Below are 15,928 nucleotides of genomic sequence, written 5' to 3' on the forward strand. Positions count from 1 at the left end.
TTTTTCCATTGGAATTGCCATTTCAGAGTCTGGGGCAAACACCGGGGCTGTACATAGAGAGCTGGTCTTGTTCATCTCAGAAGATGAAGGGGATTTTGATTGTGAAAATCTTTCACTTAATATTGTAATTCAATATCACATTACATGCTCTTTCCTGCAGGAATCTCAGGTGTTCTTAGACGAGTAAGGATCTGTGCGGCTGTGTCAGAGGTCAGTCCTCACGACATGCAGGAGCCCCATAAATTCTCACACAACTGTAATTTAACTACCTGGCTCTTCAAGGGGAGCACTAATCAGGTGTGGTCCACCTGCACTGGTGGCCCTTCTGGTTGTTGTAGACAAAAGGGAGAGAAACCGAGGCACATAAGAGGGTTGAATGAGACTCTGGGAAAGTGAGCATCATGCAGCTCAACCCCTATAGCAACAAACCTCAACCCACTACATCACACCTCTAGAAAATTTGCTAAGAGACTGCAGATACCAAACAACAATAAAAAAAAAGAGTCACAAACACACCTATAATTAACATTGGAAGTTGTGCCTCCAGGGCTGGGAACTCCCAGACTCCAGCCCTCATTACTATTCCTGATAGGACACCTTAACTTGCAAGTGCTTTACAGAAATGAGAAGATTTAACTAGAAAATATCAACTGAAAAATGGCCAATATACAGTTGTCTTTGGGTGCCTTAATTAATTTTTCTCAGGCAAGAAATACAAACACCACCATTAGAAAAATGCCACCTGAAAATTAAACTGATTGAATGAATAGGAAGTTCATCTTGATTTGATAATTAGAAACTTCTAAGGAGGAGCACAGATAAATTCTCTTTAAAAACGAAATTAATAAGAAATTTCAGAGATTATCTCTGAACTCTCCTGAAGTTAATAAATTCTAACACCCATTCTCCCCCTTTTATAGCACTTCCACTATATGTGTAGCTCTGCTGTAAAAAAGAAGGGATTCTTAGCATTTGCCACAGCATGGATGGAACTGGAGAGCATTATGCCAAGTGAAATAAGCCAGTCAGTGAAGGATAAATACCACATGATCTCACTCATTTGTGGAATATAATGAACAACATAAACTGATGAACAATGTCAGATCCAGAGAGGGAGGGCATCGATTCGACTGTCAGGCCTTGGAGGGAAGGTAGGGGAGGGCGGGGGTAAGGGGGAGAGATCAACCAAAGGACTTATATGCAAGCATATAGGCCTAATCAATGGAAACGGACCACAGGGGGTCGGGGGAGGGCATGAGCGGGGGAATTGGGGGTAACATGGGGATAAGGACACATATGTAATATCTTAATCAATATATATATATATATATATATATATATATATATATATATATGAATAAAGTAGCTATCCTATCTAATAAAAGAGAAACATGGTAATTAGTGTACAACCGCTACCCTTCCCATTGGCTAATCAGGACGATATGCAAATTAACTGCCAGCCAAGATGGCGGCTGGCAGCCATCAGCTTGAAACTAACATGAGGCTTGCTTGCTTCAGTGACAGAGGACTCCAACGTTCCCCGCCTGCCGCTGCCGACCTCTGAGCCTGCAGTTTGAAATATTGTAACAAATATAGAAGCTAAACAAAACCCCAGAAACCTGCTTTTAGTGAGCTCGGATCTCAGAGCTGGAGTTATACATTGTTTCGATTATAGAACCCAAACAAACCAGATACCTGCTTTCAGCAGCAGAGGCCTCAGAGCTGGAGCCAGAGCTAAAGCTGGCCCAGAATAAAAATAAAAGAAAAAAAAGGAGCAGTTGGGAGCTTCAGCCCTCAGCCCCTCACCCAGACTGGCCAGGCACCCCAGTGGGGACCCCCACCCTGAAGGGTGTGTGACCACCTGCAAACAGCCATCATCCCCTCACCCAGGCTGGCCAGGCACCCCAGTGGGGCCCCCTACCCTGATCCAGGACACTCTTCAGGGCAAACCAGCCAGCCCCACCCATGCACCAGGCCTCTATCCTATATAGTAAAAGGGTAATATGCCTCCCAGCACCAGGATAAGCGGAGCCGTGAGGCTTCCCAGCACCGGGATCAGCAGAGCCAAGAGGCCTCCCGGCACCAGGATCAGCATGACAGGGGGCAATTCCCAAACCCCCTGATCACCCTGCGGCTCTGTGTTTGACAGGGGGCGGGGCCACAACCTCCCTATCCACCCTGCTCTGTTCGTGACAGGGGAAGGTGCCCCAACCTCCTGATCAGCCCTGCTCTGTGACTGATACGGGGGAGCTCCCCAACCCCCTGATTGGCCCTGCTCTGCGTGCAACAGGGTGTGGGCCCAAACCCCCCGCCCCCCCCCCCATGGGCCCTGCTCTGTGTGTGACAGGGGAGCCATAACCTCCCCATCGGCCCTGCCCTGAGTGTGACAGTGGCGGCACCCCAACCCCCTGATCAGCCCTGCTCTGTGTATGACAGGGGGCGGTGCCCCAACTCCCCTATCGGCCCTATCTGTGAGTGACAGGGGGGAGCTCCTCAACCCCCTGATTGGCCCTGCTCTGTGCATGACAGGGGGGAGCTCCCCAACCCCCTAATGGGCCCTGCTCTGTGCGTGACAGTGGGGAGATCCCCAACCCCTGATCGACCCTGCTCTGTGTATGACAGGGTATGGTGCCCCAACCCCCCTGATGGGCCCTGCTCTGTGCATGACAGGGGGTGGCGCCGCAACCTCCCTATTGACCCTGCCTTGAGTGTGACAGGGGGTGGTACCCCAACCCCCCAATTGGCCCTACCCTAAGCATGACTGAGGGTGGCATCACAACCTCCCAATCTGCCCTGCTCTGTGCATGACAGGGGGCAGCACCCCAATTCCCCAATAGGCCCTGCTCTGAGCCCAACCAGCTGCTGCACCTAGGGATTGGGCCTGCCCTCTGCCACCCGGGAGCAGGCCTAAGCCAGCAGGCCGTTATCTCCCGAGGGGTCCCAGACTGCGAGAGGGCACAGGCCAGGCTGAGGGAGCCCCCCTTACCCCGAGTGCACAAATTTTTTGCACTTGGCCTCTAGTTATTAATAACAAAGAAAGAAAGAAAGAACTGGTGAGCTGATAAAATTGTCAAATTACAATATCAAACACCTGAAACACTGTAACTATATAAGATTGTATATCAACTATTCATAAAAATAAATTTAAAATAAAAATAATTAAATTTCTCAGATGTTGTAGGCTTTTTAGAAAATTAAACCTAGGAATGGATATTCTAAAATTTAAAAAGTTATCTTTATAAAAATTAATGAAATTGACAGGCATTGAAAAAGCATCTGATCCAAAATGCAACAGCCATATCTGATTATTAAAATATTGTTGTAAAATACAAATAGATAGTTGCTAAATATCTTTCACTTAAAATCTTTCACTTAAAATCCTCTAAAACTACTTATTGCACTTGGAATAAATCTTACAACCTGAACAAGACTGCAGGCTCTGGACCCCTTGACCTGCACAACTTCTGTCTCACACTCGTCTTTACTCCAGCCACCCTGACCTGTATTTCATTCCTAAAACCCGGGGAGCTCTTTCCCACCTCAGGGCCTTTGCACACACATCTGTGTCTGCAAGGCTCTTTGTTCAGGACTTCATAGGACTGAACTTTTTCCTCCTTTACATCTCATCTCCCCCCAAAAAAATCAACATGTGGAAAGTGTTATCTATCTCTACATCATGGAACTGAATAGAGTCTATTTATATTCTCTCATTTTTTGTTTTTAAATTTTTCATTCCACCTGCACTAGACTTTCAAGAGAAAAAAAGGCGCAGTAAAATGTATTCATCTTAAACTCATTTTAAGTGTTTTTGGTGAGATCTGAAATACTGATCTAATATGTTCCCCTAAATCAGTGGTTCTCAAACTTGGCTGCACATTAGAATCACCTGGGAGTCTTTTTAAAATCCTGATTTCTGGGCCTCATCCTCCGAAAATTCTGTTTCTTTGTTACTAATGTTGTGACCCCAACCCCTAACAAAGAAACAGAATTTCCGGAGGATGAGGCCCAGAAATCAGGATTCTAAAAAGATTCCCAGCTGATCCTAATGTGCAGCCAAGGTTGAGAACCACGGCAATAAACAGCTGTCCCAGTGCTATTTGTTGCCAAAGGGCCCCCACAATAATCCCCTGAGTCTCATGTGTGCTGCGCCCTGTTCCTGATGTCGCTGCCCAGCTCCCAGGACCTGCTCACTCCAGCACCAGGGCCGCACTGCTTGAGAGTCCTTCCTAATTGACAGAGCAAGTCCCCTTCCTATATTCTTTTCAACTGTTTCCTGATTTGTTTGCATATTTATTTTTAGATAAAATTTAGAATAGTTTTTGTTTCCCCAAAATCCTGTTACGATTTTTACTTCAAAGAAGTAAATTGTAGATTAATTCATGAGGCTATGTGCCCTTGCAATATTTTATCTTTCTATCTAGAACTTAGTAAGTCCATCCACTCAGGATTAAATGGACAAATAGAGCACTGGAAGGCCCTGGGCGATTCCTGTTAACATCTTAAAGCATTAGATTGTTTTGTTGATGTTACACATGGTATTTCCACCTGATGATTGTTCACATACATATGTATTTATAAAGTAATGGACCATATATATTGAGTGTCCACCACGTGCCAATTCTTTATGTCAAGCACATTTTACTTAATTTTATCCTTGCAACTCATTTTCCACATGAAAGGGGCAATCCTTAAAGAACTCAGCCAACATGCCTGAGGTTTTAATGCAAGTGGCAGTGCCATTCTTCTCACTAAGTTGTTGTTGTTGTTGTTAATTCTCACCCAAGGATAAGTTTCCGTTGATTTTTAGAGAGAATGGAAGGGAGGGGGACAGACAGAGAGAGATACATCGATGTGAGAGAGAAATCAACTGGTTGACTACTGCTCTTCCCAGACTAGGGCCAAGGATCTAGCCTGCAACCAAGGTATGTGCCCTTACTGGAATCAAACCCACGACCCTTCACACTGCTGGCTCCCTGCTACTACTGGCTGACTGCTCTGTCTCTTTCACTCTCTGACTGCTCTAATTTAATTGAGAACATCCAGAATTTTTTTCTGGTCACTAGTATAAAGAATCTTATATCCACATACAACCACTGAAAAAGCATCTGATCCAAAAGGCAACAGGCCAGCTAGATGTGCTGATACCTCCACTCCAGGGCCCTGAACCACACTCCCCAGAACCACCTGGATGTGGAAACGGGAAGCTGTAAGAAAAGGGGGAAATAGACGTCATGTCCACCACAGGCCATTGCCAAATAAAACGTCAACTTCTGGTTTCCACTCTAACATATAAGAAGTTGGAAGTCCTTACTTTCATCCTTACTATAAAAAATTAAGAACAGGTGAACAATCTGAAAAAAGGAACGCTTTTGAAATCCATCAGTTCATTGAAGTCACATGACTATGAAACTAACTTTTGCTGCTGCAAACCACTGAGGTTTAGGGCTGTGTTAGCACAACACAACCTGGCCTATCTTCCAGATAAGACAGAAATCACCTTTTCCCCTCAAAGTGAGAGACAAAATCAAAAAGCATAAGAGAAGACAGATTTGACCACATCAAAATGTAATGCATTTCCTTGGCAAAACACACAGCAAGTGGAGACAATGGCAAGCTAGAGAAACCATTTGCAAGTTACATGGCAAAAAGCTGATATCCATAGCAATTGAGATTTACTAACAATCCAATGGGAAAGAGGGCAAAAGCCCTCCAACTGAAATTCCAAAACAAGAAACAGGGCAAATAGTATGTGAAAAGGTATCCAATTGCAGCATAAACCAGAATGAAAAATTCAAATGAAAATATTGCTCTCTCACACCCTGGACAGGGTGCCTCATCAGTTGGTTGGACAGTCATTTCATACACCAGAAGGTGGCAGGTTTGATTCCTGGTCAGGGCACATACCTAGGTTGTGGGTTCTGAAAATGTTCCAGAACTAGAGTGTGTTTGTGATGTGATGTGATGTGACAGTTGTGAAAAATTGTGAATGTACTTGAATTTGGAATTTACTCTTTGAGGGATGATATAGTTTAAATTTATATAATTTAAATTTATTTGAAATAAATTTTATTTTATTTTTTTTTAAATATATTTTATTGATTTTTTACAGAGAGGAAGGGAGAGGGATAGAGAGTTAGAAACATCGATGAGAGAGAAACATCGATCAGCTGCCTCCTGCACACCTCCTCCTGGGGATGTGCCCGCAACCCAGGTACATGCCCTTGACCGGAATCGAACCTGGGACCTTTCAGTCCGCAGGCCGACGCTCTATCCACTGAGCCAAACCGGTTAGGGCTGAAATAAATTTTATTTTAAATAAGTATTCTTTTACTCAATCATATAAGAAAAATACACTAAAATTCGAAGTATGTGTAAGATAAACAATTTTTTTTTTATATTGCTGTTATCAGGGAAGGGAAGCCCTCCTGCCATAGCAGCTGACACATGCTGTGGCCCAGGACCTGGGACCACAAGCCTCAAAGGAGATGAGGCCAGTGGCCTGTATCCTCCAGATGATGGTGCTGAAGGCTGCCTGGACCTCAGGCTTGGAGCAGGTGCACACCTCGCCAGCATGTGTTGCTGCAGGACTCAGCCAGGAACTGCCCCTGCCAGTCAGAGGCATTGAGGAGAGGATGTTCTCGGCAGCTGGTTGTCAGAGATGAGGGTGCAGTTTAGGAGATCATACACTGTCATCCTGGGGATCTGCAGCTGGCTCGGTCGGTCAGGACAGTGCTTGTCCAGGCTGTTGACCTGCCTTTGTGTGGCTGTGCCACTTGTCGCTCCTTCTGGGATGTGCTCCAGCCCCAGCAGCCCACCTGCTGCCCAGAGGATCTGGGGGAGGGGATGAGGAGAGACTCGGTTTGCTGATGTGCCCGCTGCTTTCTAGCATCTCATCCTGTCACGTTGGTTGGATTTGGCCGCTCCTTCTGGCTCCGGCACTGTGGATGGTCTAGATCTCCCTCTGAGAGCCGGGGTAACATAGGTTTTCCCAGAATGGCCTGAGCCAGGGATTTGGGTTGCTGAGGACTCTCTCATGAGCTACTGTCGCTAAAGTTCTCAATCGAATCATACAGCGCATTGAGGTCATCGTCCTCCTTGATGACATTCTCCCAAGACTCCTGCTCCAGGCTCAGTTCTTCCTCCCACAGTTTCGCCCCACGCAGCCACGCCCCAACCTTCTTGATGGCATATTGTTCCCTTGTCAGGGGTGGCACACTTCCTACTCCTTGGAGCTGCATTTTGGACTCCCCAAAGTCAAAATCCTCCTCCTCTTGGTCCTGCCAGAGCCTGGGACCATGGCTAGCCTGATGGTCAGAGTAACTAAAGCTGGACTTGGCTTTGGGGCAACCCCGCGGGGTGCTGTCCTCCACTTCCATGGGCTGGCTGGACAAGGAGGAGATGCTGACCTCAGCCACATGGGCAGATGTCTCCGTGATGGTGCTATGGAGGCTCAGCATCTGGCCACCCTGGAGGGGTCGCAGCATCAGCTCAGCCATGTTGATGGTGCCCATGGCGAGCGTCTTATATCCCACGAGGGCCTGGGTGCTAAGGTGCTGCTTCTGCTGCAGCAGGACCTGCAAGGTGCTGCCTTTCCTCTTCAGGGAGTGGGGGTACTGCAGGGAGAAGGTCAGCGCCAGGTCGGTCTGCACTTGACCACTGGGGGGCAGCAGAATCTCATCTGACCTCAAGATGGTCTTGCAGCCCTGGATCTTCACACTGATGACCACACCCCTGACCTCCTTCTCCAGCTCCTTGTAGATCAGCAGCTTGTTTAAGGTGAGGCTGCACTGCCGAGGCACACAGGTGGGGCTGGAGCAGTCCACCTCCCAGGTAGCAAAGTTGTTCATCGGCACCTGAGTGTTGAGTGCAGCGGGCATGCTGTCCAGGCCTGCAGCCGCAGGCCCCATAGAGGCCTTATTTCCACCCTGTGTTGGGACAGAGGGGGCACATAGCATCAGGGTCAGCTCATAAACTGCCAGGTGGGTTGGACCCTACAGCTCAGACTGAACCCCAAGCACTCAGGGATTGGTAGCTGGAGGTGGGGCCAGAGTGATCACAGAGACCACATGCTAACCTGGCGGCCTTGCAAAGTCAGAGACCTAAAGTAACCACAAAGGATGATCCGAAATTAAAGTGTTTTTTAAACTACTTGTAAAAGTAGTGTATAGTGGGTAGTCATGTCCCAGGCTGTCATCTTCCCTGACAAAGGTCAATCTTTACCTTAACTGAGCTTGTCTATTGTCTTTTTGAATCTACAGCAACATATTTTTGTAATGTCAAAGTAATTTTCCTTCTTTCAGAACACTCAAAGCACAGGCATCATTCTGCCAAGACCACAAACCCGCTCATTGTCATTGAGTTCATTGTTGATTGTTAACTATCCTGCTCACACCTATGTAAAAGAAGTATGTGTCTATCATTTTACCTTTTATCCAACCCCAGAGATTCCCTGCTTTGATTTCTCCTGCCTCCCTAATCTATCACCAATGGATTTCATGCAATCCACACAAGTCTCTCTTTTGATTGTAATGTATAAATCAAGGTGCAAAGCTGCCATTCTCTGGAGCATTGCTATCTCATTCGGTTGAGATTTTGCTTCAGCGCAATTGTTTACTCTTTGGCTCAGAGAAACTCTGAAAAATTCTTCACAGGTTTTCATGTTTTCTACATGGACAAGAGAAAAGGTTCTTGGCGGAATCGACTTGGAGGTGAGTTATGATGAGACACATTAGTACCTTAGTCATTTCTTAGCAGAGAATGGACAGCACCTCCTGGTGTTAAAAAGGTCAACCTGGGATTTCTGACAGAACATCCCATTCTGAGATGGAAACACAGAGGCTTTTCCAGGGGTGGGAGAGTCTGGATATGAGGACAAGTGGGTTGTTCAGGGCGGCACCATTGACATGACAATAGGAGGGGGTCATGTCCAGGTCCCACAGCAGTGAACAGCTGGATCGCCAGCCTGATAACTGGTCCCCCCTTGGTAAGTAGTGCAGCCCAGGTTGGCCCCAGCTCCTGACCTGGAGGGACCATGGGGATGTGGTCCTCGGGGCAGCAAAGGGCAAAGCAAGAGACTTGGTACCTTGAGCCCCATGTCCTTTTGGGAAAAGCATCCCTACTAATCACAATGATATGTAAGAGTGGGAGAAGGTGTGTAAGCATTGTCAGGCCGATGTGGACACTTGGAGATGGGTGTTAAAAAGGGAGCGTTTGTAGAGAAATGCGAAAATACACTTGACTGAGCATGAGGTGAAATGGTAAAAAGTCTCTCTTCTGATATTCCTAAAACTTTGTGGGCAGTGACTTTGCATCTCATCTGAAAGATGACGGACAGTGAGAGTGGTTTGGGAGGAGGAGATGGAGACCCAGATTACTTTGGAAAATGGAATCCGGGATGGATCTTGAGGGAATAACAGGGCAGCATCTGGAACCCAGGGACCCCTTTGACTGCATGGGGTCCTGGAGTCTGGGTCACCTCAGCACCTGCACTCACCCTGCAGGAGTACAGCACGCTGGAAGATGAATGGGGCACCTATGCCTCCTGCAGGGGCATGGAGTTGAGGACCCCATCTTTCAGCTCCTCTCAGTTCTCCTGCGTGGGGCTCTGTGAAGACAGTTCCCATTCACCAGGGGGAAAGCCTCAGGGCCCTGGTTTGCTGGTTCTGTGACCCCTGTGTCCCTCCACTGCCGACACACACACAGTGTGATGAACTCAGACCTCCCCTGCAGAGGAAAATGTCTGACAGCCAGAGGGCTAGGAGTGTCATTGTCATTGGCACAGATAAGGGACCCCTCTGGAAGCCCATCTCCACCTGCCTGCCCTGTCCAGGGGTCTGAACACAGCAGGACCTCTAGGGGATTCACTGCCCCAAAAGCTGTTCCTGCCCCCAGGCTTCTCCCTTCAGATCCTTCTTCCCACCACATCAAGGGGAGGGGATGTGGGCTGCACGGGGATGGTGCACAGAGGTTGCCTGGCCTGAATGGGTCTGACCCAGGCCACCTTGTGTTACCTGAGGCGATGTTTTTGGACAAGGCCAGATACGTCTGGAATGAGGGTTGAACCAACGTCGGCACCGTCTCCAAAAGCTCACACTGCGGGGTCTCCCGAAGCAAGAGCACCAATCACGGGGAAAACAGCAAGAGAACATCTTGCACTGGCAAATGCCTCTTGGCAAGTGAGCTGCCTGTTGGGCTAAAATGTGGGTGCCTGGTTACGGGGGTTTCAAGTTCTATTGGATAGTGACCTCATACCTGGGATTGTCTTCCCTGAGTCCCCTCATCTCATGACAGCAATGCAAGTAGTCCTGTGGGCTGCTGTCTGCAGACCCCTCTTCTCCATGAAGCCCCTTATCTGTACACAGTGACACCAACACACCCCCAGCTCTCTAGGAGCTCTGGGTGCAGCCAGGGTGCCAGAGTTGAGGAAACCGACCTGAGCTCAGACTCAACCTCTCATTCTTTACTCTTCTTGATCCGGGATAAGTCATTGTGCCTGTGAGTGCCCATCTCTCTCCTGCCTGCACAATGGGTTATGGAGCAAGTGCTTCTTAGGGCTGTTCAGGCTCCTGTGGGGGAGGAGCTATAAAGTAGGAGGAGGACTGTCACATGTAGGTAGTGCCTCCAACGTGTTTTTCTTTCCTGTTGTCACCTCCTCTGTGTCTGCTTTTCTTCTAATCCCACCCAAGATCATCAGATCTAGACTGTGTGTGTGTGTGTGTGTGTGTGTGTGTGTGTGTGTTTGCGCGTGCGCATACCAGTGCTCCCTTTCTGAATCCCAGAACAAAACAGCCCCCACAAAGGGAGGAACGGGCAGGAGCTGCCAAATAGGTCATGATTTCTAATTTCCAAACCAACTCTGTGGGGGAGGTGGGAGCCTTGACCTAGAACAGTAATGGCGAAACTTTTGAGCTCTGCATGTCAGCATTTTGAAAAGCCCTAACTTAACTCTGGTGCCGTGTCACACATAAAAAATTTGTTATATTTGCAACCATAGTAAAACAAAGATTTATATTTTTGATATTTATTTGATATATTTAAATGCCATTTAACAAAAAAAATCAACCAAAAATGGGTTCGTGTGTCACCTCTGACACGCGTGTCAGTTCGCCATCACTGGCCTAGAATGTCTGAACTTTCCTGAACTCTGGACCCTGAATGCCATGTACCCTGGCCAGTCCCTGCCTGACGACAGGCTTCCGTTTCCCAAGTATCCAATGAGGATGTGATTCAGGACTGCATAAGCATGAGCTCAATATTAGGGGGCCTGGCTTTCTCCACTGTGGGTGGGTTGTGGACAGAGGTGCACCTTCGTGATTCCAGATCTGAGCATCTTTTCAGACAAATATTGTTTAGGCTGCCAAATGCCCACTGTCTCCCCCATGCCATCTCCATGTCTGCACATGATTCTACCAGCACAGCCTTTACCACAGCCCCTGAGAAAACCTGGGTGCAGCTAGGATCCCAAATTTGAGGACACACAGCTGGGTTTACTTCAGGCTCTGCATTCTGACCGTCTGTGATCCTGGGCAAGGCATGGACCTCTCAGGTCAGCAGTTTGCTCCTCAGGGACTCCCTATGGTCTTCACCTTCCTCCTGTGGTGTGAATGTGTGCCATCTCCTTAAGTGTGGGTGTCAGTAGTGCCTACAGAGAAGACGGCAAAGGGTTCCAACACAACCTCAATGACTTGGTTCTAAAAGTCAGTGCCTGGCCCAGCCAGAGAGGCTCAGTGTCGTTCTGTGCACCAAAAGGTTGTTGGTGTAATTCCATGACAGGGCACATGCCTAGGCTATAGGTTCAATCCCTGGTTGGGGCGGGTACAGGAGGCAACTAATCGCTGCTGCTCTCTTGCATGGATGTTTCTCTACTTGTCTCTTTCCCTTCCTTGCTCTATAAAATCAATTAATTTTTGTTTTCTAAAAAGTCAGTGCCTCACACTTGCTCACACTGAACTGTTTTCTCTCTGTCTGTCTGTCTCTCTCTCTACCTCTCTGTCTCTCAGGCCACACTGAGGAATAAGCCTCTGTGCTGTGAGTTGCTATCTGGAGAGACCCACATGGCCTAGCACTGAATGAGGCCAACAGACAGAGAGGAAGTCAGGCCTTCCATCCAAACTGAATCCTAAAGACCCCCGGCCCCAGTGAGCTCAGACCCTCAGTGACAGATCCTGCCTCAGGTGAGACCACTGTAGTCCCAGCTGAGCCATGCGGGATTCCTTGTCACAGACTTGTGAGCTAATGCGTGTCTGTTGGTTAAGTCTGTAGTGTGGGGTAACTCTCAGCAATAGATCACTAGCACAGTCATCCCACACCAGGCCCTGAGCCTGCCCTCCCTCCCTCCCTTATCTCCTCCCAGTTCCCTCCAGCCACCCCGTCCATCTTTCTAACCTCCTCTCTATCCAGACACTTTCTGCCTCCAAGTGTCTGCACAGCTAGCTGTGCCTTCCGCCAGGCTAACTACACCTGAGTGTGTGCAGGGCTGGCTCTTTCTGGTCCTGCTGATGTGAAAATAAATGCCACCTCAGTGCAGGCTTTCAGCCCCTCACCCAGAAGCCTCCAGCCCTCTTCTCAGCACCTGCTCCTTTTCTACACAGCCACTGCTCTTCCCTCTCACGTGACTGTTTCTGCATGGTTGTGTCTACCTTGCCTGCAGCCTTTGACCTCCTAGAGGGCAGGCCCTATGGTTTCTCCTCATGGACCAGTGTGAATGCTCAAGACACAGTTCCTGAGGGAACAGAAAGGCAGATCCATCCATTACAGATCAACTCAGTTCTTAGAGCCAAATTGACTTTGTCATTTTAAATGGCCTAGAAGGATAACCATGTAACTTCATCCTGTGGCTTAATCCTCTTAGGGAAGGATTAACTTATGCTGAATTATGGAAAAATCCCCCAAAATTTTCATAGCATGTCATACCAGTGCTGGTGGTTCGGGGGAGGATGCTCAGATTGGAGAGATGCATCCTTCTGTGGTCACTCAAGAACCCAGAGTTCTTCCCTCATGAGCCTTCTTCATCCCTAGGACCTCACCCCATATGCTTCCATCAGCACGAGGGGACAGGTCATAGAGAAGTGCATGGTGGGGGATTGTATCCGCCAAGTCTGCCATGTCGGTCATCAGTCCCTTTCCTCTCCGCTGACAAGGGCAGCTTCCATCAACATGCTTTGGTTTATGTATATTGTTTTCAACCAGACAAATGGCACTTTGATGAAGGCCCATTATCCCCACACTTCCTTGCCCCTGCCCTGGAGTCGAGGAACTGGGACCTTGTCTGGCTTTTCTGTCCTGGAACCCAGGGCCTGACTCAGGAGCTCAATGCAGACTCCCTGAAATACAAGACCTGGGACAAAGCCTGTGTCTTCCTAGTGTGAAGTGACAGGACAATGACTTCTACCAGGAGGCACCCCATAAAATTGACTCTGACTGATTTTATTTTGTTCTAAAGGCAAGCCGAGGCACCAAGGCTCAGTTTGGTGTCTGCTTCTATTGCTGTCAGAACCATGAGCCCCACAGCATGTGTGCCATGTCTCACTTGTCCACTGGAGGGCAGTGCATTTGCAGCTCATGACAATGACCTTGACCCCCTTCCAACTTTGACAAGTTGGCCTTTTTCAGAAGGTGCTTCATCAACTTCAAGGATTTCTCTAAGAAATATTCATTTGATTTTTTCCTTCAATTTAATTTGGAAGTTAATGTAAATCCTCTCTAAGTAACAAAAATAATAAGATCAACTCCCTGGCAGCTGTCACTTGTGACACTGACATGTAAAATCATGTGTCCCACCTTGTATATGCACCTCCTTAACTACCTCTCTCCCTCTAGCCATGTATAAAGATCTTTCTCTGTAAAGTATCTCTGACCTTACAAGTGACGTATTAGAGATATCTGTCAATCATGTAGCCCTGTCTTGGTGATAATGATCTTTAGGTAGCAAGTGGTCCTACCATTAGAACATGGAACTGACTCTGAAACCTGGGAGACCTGAGCACAGTGACTGGCAGGAGATCTCAGCAGAACCAGGCTGGCTGCTTGATCATCTCTGGTGAGAGGTGTGTGTCTGTGGGAGGTCTAAACCCTCTACAAGTGTGTCTTCTGAGACAGGAACCTGCAGGTCAGTTGTTCACCGGTGCAACCCCCAAGGCTTTGCAGGGGCACAGCAGGCATCTTAGTATTTATGGGAAGAGAAACGTGTGTGATTGAAGGGGCTTCACCTCCAGTCTCAGCAACTGTCCCATAACCTGAAGTCTGTGACAGTCACCATCGTCCCGCCCACCCAACCTCAGCTCAGCGCCTGCTCTGTCCACAGAGAAATGAGGCTGTTCTGACCTGGCCCCTCTCTGTCCCTATTGGAACCTGAAATTCTGCTCACTGTCTACTACTTTGTTTGACCCTTTCATGATCCACTGACTCTGTCACCTTAAGCTTAGATTTGGGGCTGTTCTGAGAAGATGACGTGTCCCGTATTTTGAGGAAAGGGAAAAGAGTGAAGACATGTCCTGTGTTCTGAGTTTCTGTCCTTGGTGGGGGCACAGCCATGGACTGCCACAATCAGAGCCATGGAGCAGCACCCTTTTGGCAGAAGCCAGTGAGCCCAGCTCAACCGCAGGCCTCTGAGACCCCGAGTATCAATAAAGTGTCTCCTCTCCCAGATATGGCCTCTTTGCTGCTTTTCTTTGCCTACATATGCTGTTAAAATGGCCACTTCCTGGTAAATTTAATTGTTGAAATTTGCAGAGGGGATTTACCCAGGAAGGTGCTAGCAGGGCACCCTCCCGCTGGCCTCCAGCATAAGTGACCCTCTCTCTCAGCAGGGCCTTTTGTCCACAGCTGCCCCTGTTCCCTAGTACAGCCCACGTGCCAGGTCCCAGGGGTGAGCAGCACAAAGCATTCTGCTTGCCCCAGCCATGCTTTTCCTTCTCAAGTCTCGATCTGCATCTGAGAATCAAGGGACTTCAGTGAGCGAGCAGGAGCCCAGGTATCAACATGGTGCCTCATTCCTACCAGCTTCTGCCCCAGCATGATGCGGAGGACGTAGGGAAGAGGGCACCAGTGAAACAGGGGTTCTGTGGAGAGCATTGGGGATATGTGGGCACTAGGAATGAGACACTCAGTTGTGCCTAGAGGCCTGGCTCCCTAGTCCTGTGTCATGGGCTCCTAAGCTGTTTTCTCTCAGTGTGCATCTGTGTGTATTTAAGACTGTGTGCGTGTCCCTATGGAGGTGAGCTGAATCTCACAATGGTTTCTTAAAAGCCAGGAGCTGGTGGTCTATGAAAACCACTTGGTGATGGTGCTCCAAGTATGAGGAGTAAACTAGGCCTGGATTGCAGACAACCTCGGGGTTCCCAGTGAGCAGACAGGGCTGAAGGGGAGCAGGGAGGAGAAGGCACTGAGGGGAGAGTGGAGAGCTATGCTGGGCATCCTAAATAACCAGGCCCTTTATCTGTCATCTGAAGGGTCATGTCATTACCCTTGGGCTTTTCAAGATCTTAAAGGGTGCTAGCAGCTGAGGATTTCAGAAACAAGCAGGACACAGGGGCTCCCTGAGCAGCGCTGGCTCTCCCCACAGGTGGGGGTGTCTCTGTGGCGCCAGCAGGCCAGTCAGCACTCACCTGTATACTCAGGGCCACCTCCAGACATGCTCCTGTTGCTTCAGGAGCTCCCCCTTCTTGAGATTCCATCATCCAGGTGGGTAACCACTACCTTCTGCCACAGTCTTCTACTAACCCATCAATCAGGCCACATTCTTTAGGGACAAAGTAGGCAACAGTCTCCAAAATCTCCTTCTGTCTCACCTGCAGGAAATTCGGGATTGTCCTTGAGGTTGCCTCGTCCACCTCTTACTCCCACCATTTCATTAGCACCTCAGTGCTGAGACCATCACCTCCCTCCACTTCATGGACATCTGTCCTCACCATACTCTGCAGCTTTTCAT

At 48.4% G+C, this 15,928-nt stretch overlaps 1 pseudogene; it reads right to left on the reverse strand.

Moving 5' to 3' along the window:
* Positions 1–5,129: 5,129 nt before the first annotated feature.
* Positions 5,130–15,633, reverse strand: LOC118672282 (annotated as a pseudogene).
* Positions 15,634–15,928: the final 295 nt, after the last annotated feature.

This window comes from Myotis myotis, unplaced genomic scaffold (genome assembly GCF_014108235.1).
Source record: "Myotis myotis isolate mMyoMyo1 unplaced genomic scaffold, mMyoMyo1.p scaffold_m19_p_17, whole genome shotgun sequence".
Lineage (NCBI taxonomy): Eukaryota > Metazoa > Chordata > Mammalia > Chiroptera > Vespertilionidae > Myotis > Myotis myotis.